This window comes from Aythya ferina, assembly GCF_964211825.1.
Source record: "Aythya ferina genome assembly, chromosome: 5".
NCBI classification, from domain to species: domain Eukaryota; kingdom Metazoa; phylum Chordata; class Aves; order Anseriformes; family Anatidae; genus Aythya; species Aythya ferina.
In genome coordinates this window covers 35,845,018-35,860,186 of record NC_140301.1, presented here as the reverse complement: position 1 = coordinate 35,860,186, position 15,169 = coordinate 35,845,018, and the positions used below count along the sequence as shown (strand labels likewise).

The following is a 15,169-nucleotide window of genomic DNA, read 5'->3' as shown; positions in this document are numbered from 1 at the left end:
ACCAAACTAGATAATTTGGCACAGGATAAGAAAAAGACAAAGGATGATACAGACACTTGATAAACTATTGATATGACATGCTTATTTGTATGGCAAGTACGTAAACCCAACCATGTTCCATACACAGACAAAGGGAATTTCCTATATCTGTTGGCTGTGGTCACTCTACTATAATCTCCTAGCTGAGCTTTCCCAAACAGGACTCTCCAAGGCTGGACACTTACACTATTACCTAACTTGGCCCTGATCCCAAACAGCCAAACTCCCAGGATGCCCTAGCTTCCAACTAAAAAAAAAAAAAAAAAAAAATCTCTATAATTTATTACGATTGACGATTTATCTGTTGTAGTGCAGGCAGATGGATATGCAAAATGGTAGCCAAATTTTGTTAATTAGGGAAAAAATGAGTGATCCTAAGAATCCTGATTCATCTTGTATTAACCATCTGTCTCCATCTGGATTTTCTACAGTCTTCTCCTTCATCCTGTAACTGGACCAGCCAACATATTCACCCAGTCAGTCCAAGAAGAACTCTAAGAGTTGTTTTGTACCTGTACTTAGCAGCTTAAAATTTGTGGTGCTGAGAACAATAAATAATCTTCATTTAATGTCTTTCTTTGCTCCACACTAGCTGCAGTACCACAGAATGGTATCATACAGTTTTGTCTAATTTTAAGCTATCCGTGTTTTCAGCAATTAATGAAAGAATTTATAATTATGAAGAAGTAATGTTGATTAAAACAAACAAACAAACAACAAAAAAAACCAACAAACATCCAGTGAAAAACCTCTTGCAAAGACAAAGGACTATTACTTATTTTTGTCATTTTTGATTGCTGTATGCTGCAGAATCCATTTGCCTCACTCAGTAAATAACCTTTTTCACTCTGAATGACAATTACAGTCCAAGTAGGTAAATACCAAATCATTTTGGAATTATAAGTGTTGGCTAAAGAAAACTGAATGATCAGATTAATCTAATTTCCACAGTTACAGTTTATCATGGCTGAAGAATAAATAAACTAATGATCTTGTCACCAACCTATCAGCTTTGCCCTCTTAGCTGGTGAAGGGTGAAACAAATCATGTCACTACATACCTTGATTAAAATAAGAGCTCACAAAAATAATATGGTTTATGAAATGAGAGATATATCTCCCAGCGACTAGCAATAACGTTTTTTATAACATTTATGTTATTTGCAATATTTAGTATTGCTCAAATTTATGTAAAGAATGATTAAACGTGAATAACGCAGATGTCTAATTTGATCACATTTATTTATTTATTGATAACTTACAGTTCCAAAAAACCCTCATATATTGCATGTAGCCACTTACAAAAAGTACTTTGTATTGCAGTACGAATAGTACCAATAATTATTTTGCACATCAAAAAAACTGGAAGGATGTTTCAGTAATCTGCAATTAATAAAGATGAGCTTAATCCTTCAAATACACTGAAAATGAAGATGACTCTTCTGTTGTTCACAAAAACTTCAATACACTTTTTTGTCTGTTCTACTATTGTTTTTCTCACTTTGCTTGTGTCTTTGTCTGGAACAGTGACGGAAATTAGAATAGGTCTCTTATTCTATTTCTAAATAATAAAAATGTAGAGGTGTTGGGAAACTGTCTTTAATTTGAAAGATTCAGGCTGATTTTTACACAAAATTTTGAGCAAGTTAGGAATAAGTGCAAACTTGGGGTGCTTATCTCTATAGAGCTTCTGCTGGTGCACATTGATGATACACTTTCAGCTATGAAATTCAATATACTGGAAAAAATACTTCTGAAACTTTTGTTTAAGTAGTCAAAATGTGTATTACTAATCTGTCTGTCAGAAAGTAAAATTATAATTATGATAAATTCAAAAGGACCTGAAACATGTGCACAGCTGTCTACAAACTGGGCTACTCTTGCAAATTTTTGTTGAATATTTTTGAAGTAAAAAACCTTAAAAATACCGAAAACTGGAAAGGAAAAAAAAGTCCTAACTTTGGAAGTACAGCATGAGGTTAGCTCTTACCTCTAATAAGGTATGCTAAGAAGCATACCTCTAATTTTGAAGTGGTGTATGTATTCTCTAGAAATGCTGATATGACTTTTTAGTCGTAATGTAGCTAAGCAAAATTAATACAATGAAGATGCATTAGAAAAAAATATCATTTCAAATATGAAGTTTCTGAAAATTTTACCTTGTTACAGCAGCTAGGGAAAGTTATAGGAAAGTAGAATTTGAGTGACTCCATGACAAAGTTAGTTTTACACTTTCTCCTACATGTTGTTTATTGGAAAAAGATAAAGACTTGCCACTGTAACTCAGGTGATTTCTGGTTTTGTTCCTAAATATAAACTTCCTTTGTGACTTCAAGAGAAGACTTTGATTTCTTTGTGCATCGCTTCTCTCTCTGCACGTGAGCATACCAAAATTTCATTTCCTCTAGCCATTGTCTACCTTATTTTTCCTTTTCACCTAGGAAATATTTTAAACAGGGACTCTTACCTACATTATGAAAAGATACTTGTTTTTCACTTTGAACCTCTATTTCCTTCAACAAGAACAACAACCATAATATTAATAATATATCAGGATCTATTATCTTGGTCAGGAGCCAAAGAAGAAAAAGCCCTTTATTCAGTTAATTATCTCCAGAAGGATTTATTCAGTTATTATCTCTAGAAGGATTTCTCCCTGAACTAATTTTTAATAAATTTTGATATATATTTATACACACACACACACACACATATATATATATAAATAAATCATTTCTCTCAGGGATTTTTTTTTTCTCAAATGAAAAACAATCTGTTTTCTCCCCTACATTTATACATTTATATAATAATAATAAGCATCCAAGCTCCCATACAAGTGTGGATAGAATAGATTATCCATTTTTTAGGCTATTATTACACAAACAAACAATCATTCAGCCTGAAGTATTCCACAGCAATTATTTATCATTATAATACCTTCTGGGGAAGCTTCTCCTTCTTTAATGACTTAATTTTTTACACCCTTTCTTATTTGGAAATACTTTTTGACCAACTTAAAAAAAATTAAAAAAAAAAACAAAAAAACAACAACATTAGAAACCAAAATACTATACCATTGAACTACAGTGTTTAAAGATCTATGAGTAACTAACTCCCTAAATTAAGGCAAGAGTACATAGCTAACAAAGGCCACCAAATAAGGACAAATGACTATCTATACTGTTTCCCAGACACCCCTCTGAAGTTTTTAGTTGGTATTTGGCCATCATGCTTGTTAGGAAGGTGGGTGGGCCTGTAAGGGCCTAACAGCACAGGTGGCCCCCCCTCTGCAAGAGAAATTAGCAGCAGGCACCCAGTTTTAGTTCTGGAAAAGAGCAGAGGAGGTGAGGATGCTGGCTCTAGGAGAGGAGGTGAGGTGAGTGTTGTAGCTGACAGAGGATGATGTAAGGGGCAGGGGACAGTGCAGAGCTGCAGAGCATGGCAGGCCCAGCTACGTGCTTTTGTGCTGAGGCTGACTGGGGTCTGTTGCTGTGGGGCTGTGTGGTGGCAGGGGGTCCTCCTTGAGGAGGTGCCTGTGCATGCCTGTAGTTTTCAGGAAAAGGGAAAATCTGCTAGCTTTAACGATTTATTTATTTATTTATTTATTTGTGCATTTAGAAGGCTTGTTTGTATGCTAATATTCATCTCTAATATCTACCAATAAAGGTATTTGCTCTGTTTTCTGAATGTAATTTAATGTAGCAATAAACTTTTGCACTTTTGTATAATGTGCAAGGTTATACTGTGTTTTGCTTGGTGTACTTTGTTTTTACTTACAAGTAAGCAAGTTTTCTGGCCTGGTGTTTGTGCCCACAGTGATCACAGTAATTCTTGGAGCAAATTCCTGCGGGTTGCTGTAGGTTTACAAAGGCTGAACTATATTTAAACTGTGGTAGAACACTTCCTTTCTAATCTAAGTCAGTAAAATCATATATAGAAGTCATATATATATAAATATAAATATATATATATTGAATTCCTTCTCTCTAAATGTTGTGGTTACGATGTCAGTAAGGCTATAATGACAATAATATTAATAAAGAATCCTCCCTCCCACTTTTCATTTTTCTTCATTACCTGTCTTTGAGTAATCCATGCCTCAGCTTCTCTTTCTAAAGCTCCCACCCTGCCTCGGCTTGGGCAGCATGGCTGTACTGTGGGGCTGTTGATGAGAGAGTTTGCAGGGGCCTCCTACTGTTTGGATAATGGAGGAGACTTGTTAGCATAGCTGTTTCTTGTAGAAATGCTAAGGATGGTTTAGGGCCTGTGAAATATTCTCTGAACAGTCACAGAATGCGGGAGGATTGTGTTTTTTGACAGACCTGGTATAACACCACTGAGGTGATGGGGATTTTTGCTACTGGTTAAGGAGAGAAAGCCTTGCATTTCCATGTGAAACAGAACAGTCTATTCAGAAAAGTTCATGTTTGTTGTCTCTAACACATCTGCATCATTGCCCCTTCATTAATTACATCATTTCTTTAAGAGCAGTGCTATTTTTGAAACAAATATAATTAATAAAATACAGAAAGCATTGAAGTACAATTACATTTATTGGTAAGATTAACTAGTGTAGTATTCTCACAGACTGTAGTTTATGTGTATCAGCACTGTATATACTAAAACAAATTTTGTATACACAATGTTCAAATTATGTATATATTAAAACAAATTTAAGCAAGATTTCAATGTTGGAATTAAGAGATCTGCTGAAAGCAAGGAAGTCAGCTGTATTTAAGTGGTGTGGATATCTATTTATTTGTATGAATATTTCCCTTCATATGCTTAGCTATTTTTAATATATATTTTAAAAGTATCTTTTCACAAGTCATGTATTTCAAAGACAATGAATCAAAATGAGATAGCTTGAGAAATTAGGTGAATTATTTTTTTGGTGGTCAACTGAATCGTTATTGTGTTATGTCTTTTAGCTTGAGACTTTTTTCCTTTTTTTTTTTTTTTTTTTTCTCATATTATAAGCCAGACCAATAGTATAGATATTAAAGAAGGGCTGTATGCATAGCTAAAACATATGCCACAGAGGGTTGTACAAAAATAAATGAATGCACCTGCTTACATACCCTTGCAGCAGGCAAGTTGCAATGTAGCTAAAGCCATTAATTAAGGAGTTAGGTGTTTTCTCTGAAAAGCATACAAAGTGTTCTCTCTGGATCAAAAGATGCAGGAATTTCAGATTCAATTGCCTTCTTATTAGCTTAGAAGCACGATCCCTGGGGTACAGCACTGTTTATTAGCCTCCAGCTAGACTTTGTGCCATTGATCACCACCTTCTGGACCTAGCTGTTTAGCCAGTTTTTAATCTACCTCACTGACTATTCATCCAACCTGTATTTCATCAGCTTCTCTATGAGGCTCTCATGGAAGAGAGTGGTAAAAGCCTTACAGAAGCTGACCATATCTGTTGCCCTCCCCTCATGTACCAGGCCAGTCATTTTACTGTAGAAGTTTATCAAGTTGCTTAATCATGACTTCCCTTCGGTGAATCTTTGCTGGCCATGTCAGTTTCCCCTTGTTCATATGCCTATAAATGGTTTCCAGCATCAGCTGCTCTATCACCTGCCCATGGATCAAGGTGAGGCTGATGGCCTGTAGTTTCCTGGGTCTTCCCTCTTGCCCTATCTGAAGATAGGAATGATACTTGGTTTTGTCCTCAGCCACCTTTCAATCACCAGTCTTTCAAAGATCAAGGGCAGCTATGCAATGAAAGCAGCCTTGGCACTTGCGGATGTATTCCCAGTGTTTTTGCTGCAGTAGGCTTACATACCTGTAGTTCTCTATGTTTTGATGTGAATTCCTCAGTCTTGCTTCAAACAAGGAAATTATTTGGACATATATTTCTTGTTCCATGACTTAATTAATTTTGAGATTGTGCAATGGGCTTCACTTACACAATCCTGAGCTGTTAAACTACCATTGCGTGACAGGCTATTCTTAGATGTGCTGAGGCCTGAAATCATTCATCTCTCCCAACTTCAGGTAGTTAGCTGAGGTTCTTAAATTGCGATGGTTGCCACAGTTCTCTCTCTAGATGGTGGAAGCAGGGGAAACGAGCAACCATAGTATGGATCATAATTTCCTCTATTTCTGCCTGTGTCATAGAGAATCTGGGATGACCTGGTTGTAGTTATACAAGGTGAACATTAATAGGATAGTGTGCTAGTGCAGTTCTTGGTTGACTCTTCAGATCAAAAAGCAGGAATATACTGAAGGAACACATAGGACACTTGTCCATATTACCAAAGGTGGAATTCATATTTATTTTAATGAAAAATGTGTGGCTAATAACTTAGTCAATAGAGACAAAGTATCTTAACAATGAAGTGAGCCATCCCATCTTGATGGTTCACTGCAGTCCTCATGCTCTTCTGTGAAAAGCAATGAATGCAACATCCTTAATTTCAGTAGGAGTAAAGTTAAGCTTTTAACAACGAATGTAGGAAGCAAGAAGCAGTATAATGGTACTCTTACAAAAGAACAAAAATGGAAGGCTAAGAGTAATGCAACTTATTAGGGAAACTGATTAGATTCAGTGAGAAGAATATTAGAAATGTCACCCATTTCAGTTTAGGAAGAAAAAACAATGAGCAGATGGAAGATTTTTATTATTTTTTTTTACGCACTACTTTCAAACGTCAAGGATATTGCTTTTTTTCTCAATATTTATGGAAAATATATGTAGTCCTGACTGCAAAGGTGTGAGAATCTGAAAATATAATATAAACAATCCTGAGTCTGCTGTATCAGCAAGAATGTACACATGTGAATGCTCATCCTTTTAGAGTGTGTAATGTCTTTGGCATTACAGATATGACTTGAATGCAAGTACAGGCTTCTGAAGTGTATTCAGAATGGCTACATCAGCATTCAGTGAAGTTCAAGGAAGAGGACTTTGTCAACGTGTTTAATACTGGAGAGCAACACATTTCATTCATGTGATGGGAGCAAGGCATCCCTGTTAATGTGTAAAAGTGAGAAAAGTAATCATTTATGTTAATTAGTTTACACTGATGGGATGTGAACGTAGCTGAAAGAAAAACATGACCATGGCATCAAAGGTCTGCTGTAACAATACTCAGCAGATGGATATGAAGCAAATGCAGTAGCTGAAATTGGAATTTAGAAACTTGACTGGGGGTTCTGGGACTTCCTCTTTGCTATCCTTAGTTTCTTCTTAAAATTTTTCAGTGGTACGCTGAAAAATAAGAGCTCTACTGGAAAAGTAACCTATCAGTAGTTCATGGCATGTGGTAGAAACTCAATTTAAATTAATACTCTTTGAAAATATTGCAACTGCAGTAAGGGAAGCATGAAATATAGGGAATCTATTAAGGTTGTGTTTATCATACTTATGTTCTTGTAAAAAATATGACGTATAAATCAAGCAAGGTGTGGTAGGAATCTACTCCAAATTGAAAGGTGTATTTTAAATCTCTAAACTTAGTTTGGTGGTGACACGAGTCCTATCTTAAATCAGAAGACATTTCCAGGTATCCTAGCCCAATGGTCCCATATGGACCTTATCAAAGCTGATCCCCTTACCTGCTATGTCCACAGCCTTAGCCCAATGGCTTCCCCTTAATGAGGGTGTAAAACCATGTTCTATAACCAGCCAAGCCTGGTCCCATATTCTGACTTATATCTAATCAGTTTATTCTGAAAAGAACCCTAACACTGGTGAAGTCCTGGTATAATAAGACTCTGGACTATGTTTAGAATTATACTTACATTTGAAAAGGGACTGAATTTTAGCTAGAATCAGGCTGCATAAACCTCTAGCTTTTGGAATATTTAAAAAAAAAAAAAAAAAAAAAAAGGAAAAAAATACATTGTGTTCTAATGCTGTTTTTACTTTTGTTGTTGTTCTTACAATTTACTATAACTTAGTATAGTTTTATTTTCCCTACTGAAAAACTATTTAATGTTTTAGGAAGCTCCAAGTCCATAAAGACCTTATTTTATTGCCAATCTTTAGAGAGAATGACCTAAACTAATTCCTTCTGGTATTTTCATCAGTGGCTTAGTTTTTGGTATATACTTTTCATTCTTATTTCTATATTCAGTCCTCACCTTTATCTTGTTCAGGTATCAGGTATATATATGCTCAGCCAACAGGTACCCTTTGAGAATTTACTTAGTGCAAAGCTTCTTTGCATCATATGTCATGTAGAATCCTGAATTAATGCTGTTGGCATTCTTCAAAACTAACTAATTTTAACTAATTTTTTAAGTAAAAACTAACTTTTAACTAATTTTTCAAGAGTTGGACTTGATGATCCTTAAGGGTCCCTTCCAACTCAGGATATTCTGTGACTCTAAGTAAGAGAAGCTGACCTTTGTGCTGTTATGCTTTCTTTTCCCTGACACAATGTCAGAAAGATTCCCCCCCCCCCAAAACAAAAACAAAACAAAAAAACAATCCCCAGACAGATAAAAACCCTGCCCCTCCAACCTTCTTGCTTCTTATTTACATGAAGATACTTTCACACCGCATATTGACAATTTTATTTTCCTTCTTTGAGTTGGGCAATAGTCCAGAGGCTCAGACACATCATATGTGAACTTCAATTACTAATGTGGTGAGAAAAGTAAGTAAATGAGTAAAAAATAGTGAGTGGATAGAAGAAATAGTTGTTTGGCATTGGCTCATCTGGCAAGTGTTCATATAATTTGGATATCTGGATGTTTTATTTGGAGTGATCCATGTGTAATTACTTAAGCAACAGAGAAATTTTACTGAAGCACAGCTTAAACTTTGTTCATTATGTATTTCAACAAATGACAGGAGATAACTCAAAGACCTGGGTGAATGCTTCAGACTTGGATACTCATGAAAATCTTCTCTTGTCTGAACTTGCAGAGTTGTTTAAGTGTACTGAGTGCTCATCCTCATGCGCCTGCTAGGCAAAAAACAGTAAGTGCAGGAGTACACCATGCAAGACCACGCAGGGCGGGTTTTTTTTTTTTTTTTTCTACAGATATTTAGGATCCTTCATTAAACTCAGTGGGGGCCGGAATTTATGAACATTTAATACTACTCCCAGTTGCTGTTTGATTCCCATACGTTCATGTTTTTTTCTACAAAATTCATTTTGCTCATTACAACGTTTGAGGAATACCTTATTATTCTTCCAGTAGTCAGCTTTACAAACAAGCAAGGGTATTCATGTAAATGAAAATATTATTCATGGCTTAGATACTAAAGCAATATGATTTATGTGTTCAATAACAATAAGAAAGTAACTTCTAACAGATTACTTAAATCTTTAATACTTACTTTCAAGGCTGAAATCTGTGTAAAAGGTGCATAAATATTTTCTCTAAACAGCTTTGAGTATGAAGTGGATAAGCAGTAAATAGATTTTGAAACAAAAGTTGATTGACTATGGTATCAATGATATTCTACCCTAACATTTTCCTTTTGCCTCTGAAAATGTCTAGAATTCTCATTATAGTCTGTAGGAGATAACACACAATTACTAAGAAGCAGGTTAATGCTTTAAAAAATGTTGATGTCCAGTGAATTTTATGCCTTCCACAGCATGTGCTGTCTTGGTTGCTCTGATGTTTTCAGAAATTTGTTGACCCTTGGTGAGCATCTTGCCCTGATATCCTGGTATTTGTCCAGTACTTAGTGTAGTATAACAGTAATGATCTTTCTGTTCTGTTCAGTGCATTGCCATCTCTTTGAAATTTCCTTTTTTTTTGATAGATAGCTGAATAGTAACTCTCCCTGCCCCTCCTCCTCTCCCTCCCCCCCCCCCCCCCCCAATAAATAAATAAATAAATAAATCTCACTTGCATTGTACGTGTTTGCTGTCCTCCTACTTCATGATCTTAAACAGTCTACCTAAATCTAGGAAGCAATTTTCTGTATGACTAAAGTATTTAACTGTCTGCTAAAGTTGCTTTCTGTGTAGTATGTGGTGTTTATAAAGAAAAGGTGTGAATCAATCTGACAGTTTTCTAAAATGGCACTGCAGGATTTTATGCTGAAGGGTAAATTTTTGGATCACAGAGGATCTGTGAAGCATTATGTCCTACTCCTCAGGCAGTTCTCCATTGAGTATGTCCCAAAATTAGGGTCACGGGTGACTCAAACAACTTGCCTGGAGAGCTGACTCTAGGGACTAGGAACATGACTTAGATTCTGAAAAAGGCTGTCAAATCCGAAATGTTTTTAAAGAAAACATTTGGGCTCGAAGAATAGTCCTTTGTTTCACTTGGAAGTTTCCAAGGGGTCCAAACAGATACTGACTTATTATGTAATAACTTTAAAAAATGTTCTGAAGACAAGGAAATAAGAACAGTGTCTTAGATTTGTCTTCTCCACTGTGTAATTAAATGACATAGATAATGACTTCAAATAGTAGTAATGAAGGTCAGTGGAACAGGCTTTCTTTTTATGCATTTTTTTGTGTAATGGACAGATGTGCAGCAGACTCAACACACATACAAAAAAAAAAAAAAAAAAAACACAACACAACAAAAAAAAGAAACAAACCTGTTTAAATGAAAACCCAGCTGGAGAAGTCACAAGAGAAGACTTCCTTGCTGTATCTTTCTTTTTCAGATATAAACTTAAGGGTATGTATTACGAAGTACATAATAGAGAAGAACAGCCTGCAAAAAGTGTTCTTATTCTGATGAAAGAAGATGTATGTTACAGCTGCACCTCGCTGTGGCTAAGTGAGGCTAAAGTTTGCTTGGCAGTGTGTGAGACATAAACCATTATAGCCTCAGTGTGCAGTGCTGTTACCAATAGTATTAGTAAAACGGTAGAGGTTAGGATGTTTGCTCCTAAATTTTATGCAGGTGACCTATATATTTTCAGTCTATTCTGGTTAAATCTGTGGTAACCTGTAACATCCTTTACAGTTGCTCTAGAAAATAGTGGAAATTGGTTCATGAGTCTGACTTCTTGCCCCTTTCTTCTTTGCAACTAGTTGCTCTCACTTGTGTTCTCTCCCTCCACTTTTACTTAAGGAAGTAGAAGACTCCACTTTTTTTTAATCTGGATTGTTTATTTCATTGAGAGGTTAGAACATTGCATACAAAATATTTAGTAATTAATAGTGATTCTGCAAGCCATACATATATTGTTTGTTTTATGAGGTCTCACCATCGAACTAAGTCTAATGATAATAAATAAATACTTTTAATTTTGCATGCATGGCAGCAGTGAGAATACTGTGATAACCAATTGTACTAGCAGAGAACTCTGATTTTGTAAAATCTTTTAATGCGGTGCTAGCTTTGAAGGGTAAATCAAACTGACAGTTATACTCGGCAAAAGTTTATTACCATTTGTAAACCAAATATTTTATTAGAATCTTTTATCTTTTTTCCTTCATCGTATTTGATTCAATTGGTCATTCATCAGCAAAGGTGAACATTTCTACCCAGAAGTTAATGACACTGAAAATCTCCTGTGGTGGCTCTGGATGTAATAATTTGAAAGATACTTACATTACTGTGAAAGCAAGCAGAAAGAAACCAATGTAAAAAGATGGAGAAGACATGTTTTCTCATCATCTCTACCAGTACTGTGCTGTCTGTCAACTGGAGAAATCTGAAAGCCCTGGCAGTAGTATTAATTTAATCCAGTGGTAATTTATGTGCCATTCAAGGGGTCTTTTTTTTAACATGAAGAAATTACTCTGATTATATAATTGAATGGCAGAATTCATTACTGGGAAATGCCACCTGTGGAGAAAGATTTGCTCTAAATCCATTTCTACTATGGAGTAGCAGATTAGTGCAGCATAAGTCACTCAAGAAGCCATCATGGAAATTATAGATGGAATAGACCCAATAAGCTATGCAATCCATCCCCATCAGGGCACAATTGTTCCCTATAATGTATTTTGTATTGCCAAGGCAAGTTGAAGTGGCTCAGATGATGGGCATTTAGCCACTTTCAAAGGAAATAAATGAAATGACACTATACTGATCACAGGTGCTGACTGTGGCTGCTAGAAAAGTTTTATTAACGTTAGCTGGTATTTCTGCGGTGTATGGAAGTGCAAGGTATGTTTCAAGTATTCTGTATAATGTTTTCTTAGCCAAAAGGACAAAAGTATTCACTTCTGGATCTTTTCAGGCCAAGTCCACAATTTGAAATGTGAGATCTAGGGACAGGTAAGCATCTGTTTCTACCTGAACTGACAATGCAATTGAACTAGAGAAAATAGATACCTGTATTCTGCCTGTCCCTTCTCTTATTTATCCTAGACTCCACCCAAAACTGTAAGTAATAGTCATCCGTAGGTGAAATTAGTTACTGTACACAACAATCTAGTGTTGAAAGTACTTGCTTAAAAAGTGTTGGGCAATAAGCTTTGCTTGGTTTAAAAATTATTCTCTGTATCCCCAATGAAAAAAACAAATGGTGAATTACCAAAACCTATATTATAGATAAGGGCATTTTCGATACTATTATTTTTGAATAGACTCTATCCCATTAGAAATGTGGGCATCATGGGACAATGACAAGTTGCAAATATGAATTTGTTTGCCAAGCTGGCTTGTATACTCACAGGAGGAGATAGGGTGTGTGAGTTTGGGGGTGGTGATGGGGGGAATGATGACAAGAACCAATTATCTAGATTCTTCTTTCTAAGATGTTTGCGTCTTTAACACTGTTATGGTTTCACTGCTGTGTTTTGGATTTTGATGAAAATAGCAGTGATGTAACACACGGTTTTAGCTGTTGCAGAGCAGTGCTTGTTGCAGAGCCACGGACATTTCTGCTTCTCCTGTTGCCCTGCCAGTGAGGGGGCTGGGGATGCACCAGGAGCTAGGAGGGGACACAGCCAGGATAGCTGGCTCAGACTGACCAGAGGGATATCCCAAACCATGTGTGTCATGCTCAGCAATAGAAGCTGGGGTAAAGGAAGAGAAAGGGATGGGGATGTTAGGGGTGATGGTGTTTGTCTTCCCAAGAAACCACTGCTTGTGATGAGCCCTGCTTTCCTGGAAGTGACTGAATGTCTTCCTGCTGATGGGAAGTAGTGAATCAATTCCTTGGTTTGCTTTGCTTGCGTGTGTGGCATTTACTTTACCCAGCAAACTGTCTTTATCTTAGCCCATGAGTTCTTGTATTTTTACCTTTCTGATTCTCCCCATCTCAAATGGAGAGAGTGAGTGAGCGGCTGCGTGGTACTGAGCTGCCTGCTGGGGTTAAACCACAACACACACCAGTCCATTAAATGACAGGAGATGAAGAGCAGTCTTACAAGCAAAGAATTTCCAGGTTTCACTATACCTTTTAGCACAAGAGGGCAGATAGGGTTAAAAGCCCCCAAAATGTCATGATAAATAAACATTCCTTGTTTTTTTGGTGCCTCTGCAGTTAGAAATATGGTCAAGTAGGTAGGTTGGATGGTTATCTATCATGAAGATGTGTTGCAGATGTCTAAACCAAAAATTTGGTCTGATTTGGTTGAGTGGGATTATGCCTAAAATGTGCAGAGAACATGTCTACTTAAAAACAAAATAAGCAATTTTTTCCTTTGTTGCCTGTTCTGCTCATCTGATTAAAAACATTCTTCCTGTAAAATTCAATGTATTGATATTTTCATCCAGTTCAGATATCCTGAAAAATGTTAAAAATATTTCTGTATGTATAGTCCAAATACAAAGTAGTACTGCTGCTGTGGGGCTGAGCCAACGAAGTGGAGAAGAGGAGAAAAGAGTAGCAGTTGGGTGTACCAAACAGTGCAGAAATGGATTTGGCTTAAGGAAAAAAAACAAACAAACAAACAAAACAAAACCATAAAGTGGGAAGACAATGGGAATATTATGGTATTAATTTTGGACAATAAATTACCTTTACCAAGAGTAGAAGGTAGCAAGAAACAGAAGTAGTTGTGGTTGCAAATTAAAAAAAAAAAATAAAATAATAAAAAAATTCCTCTGTCCCTAGGCTTGTCTGTGTGTGGGAATTTACAACTGTTCTATTGTCAGTGCTTTATTTTTCCAATATAACATTAACATTCTAAGGGTATACAAATGTGGGTATTGGTGCAATTTATGAACATTTATCAGTAGCTGGTAGCTTGCTTGGGAATATTCAGGCAAGTTTTTTCACTACCATATTTGAAAGAAAAACAAACCCCAAAGTAACAAAATACTCTATAGTCGTACCATTGAACAAATACTTCTCCAAATAGGAATATTATATCTATTAATGTCATTTAAATATAAAAACTTAAATATTGTCTTGAGGTAGTGTGAGCTAACATCTTTCATTTAAAAAAAAATAAAATCCTATCTCACTTTAAATCAAAAGTTTGTTCTAAAAATGAAATGTAAGAAACAACAGGAGCTATTTTTGCCAGGGATTAACTTGATTTACTTGACCAAACTGATTGACAGTCTAGCGTTATATCCTGTAAGACAGATCATGTCCACGTTAAAATTTTAATTCTGATCAGGAGTGTGTTTTTAAATCTATTTACTGACTATACTTTAGTTCACATCATGACATGATCAAAGAACTCCCACAGCATTCCTATAAATGAAGCCAAGCTGGAAGATGAAGAGGGTACTTCATAGATGACAGCAGCTGACAGGCATTTTGGGACCAGACTAAGGCTAGCACACAGTATGATCTTGGGAATACATATCATGTAGACACTGGGTCCTCATCACTAGCTATTTTCAGCCTGAGTCATACTACACTCTGGGGTAAAATGTTAGCTGTAGTCAGTGATCAATATCTTGGTTTAAAAAAAAAAAAAAAAAAGAAAGAAAGAAACAAGGCATCTATAGAAGAACGCTTTCCTATGTACTTTGAATCCATAGGCCTCTCCCAGCAAATTATTGAGCACATACCCATAAACATCCTCAGCCACAATGTTTGTGATATTCTTGAAGTCTATGATGAGATGAGCATTAGTGTGATCCTTTCTCTTAAGAAGGAAAGCAGGTACCTTCACTGATTTTTCCCTTCCAGACTATTAAAATACATTTGGGGGGGATAAACCTTTTTCTTAGTGAAATTGCTGTATTCCTAAACCAGTATAAACTGTTAGTGTATCAAGGAGGACAGTCTGAACCAATATTTCCCTTGTTTAACTTTATACTTTTATTTATCCTGTTGGACTGAG

At 36.0% G+C, this 15,169-nt stretch overlaps 1 long non-coding RNA gene across 1 annotated transcript in view; it reads right to left on the bottom strand.

Annotated features, from left to right (window-relative positions):
* The window catches only part of LOC311437827, a 28,836-nt gene extending 24,597 nt beyond the window's left edge, over positions 1-4,239 (bottom strand). The window contains exon 1 of the long non-coding RNA XR_014693744.1: positions 4,116-4,239. This is a non-coding gene — a long non-coding RNA (uncharacterized lncRNA). The remainder of the gene's footprint in view (positions 1-4,115) is intronic.
* Positions 4,240-15,169: the final 10,930 nt, after the last annotated feature.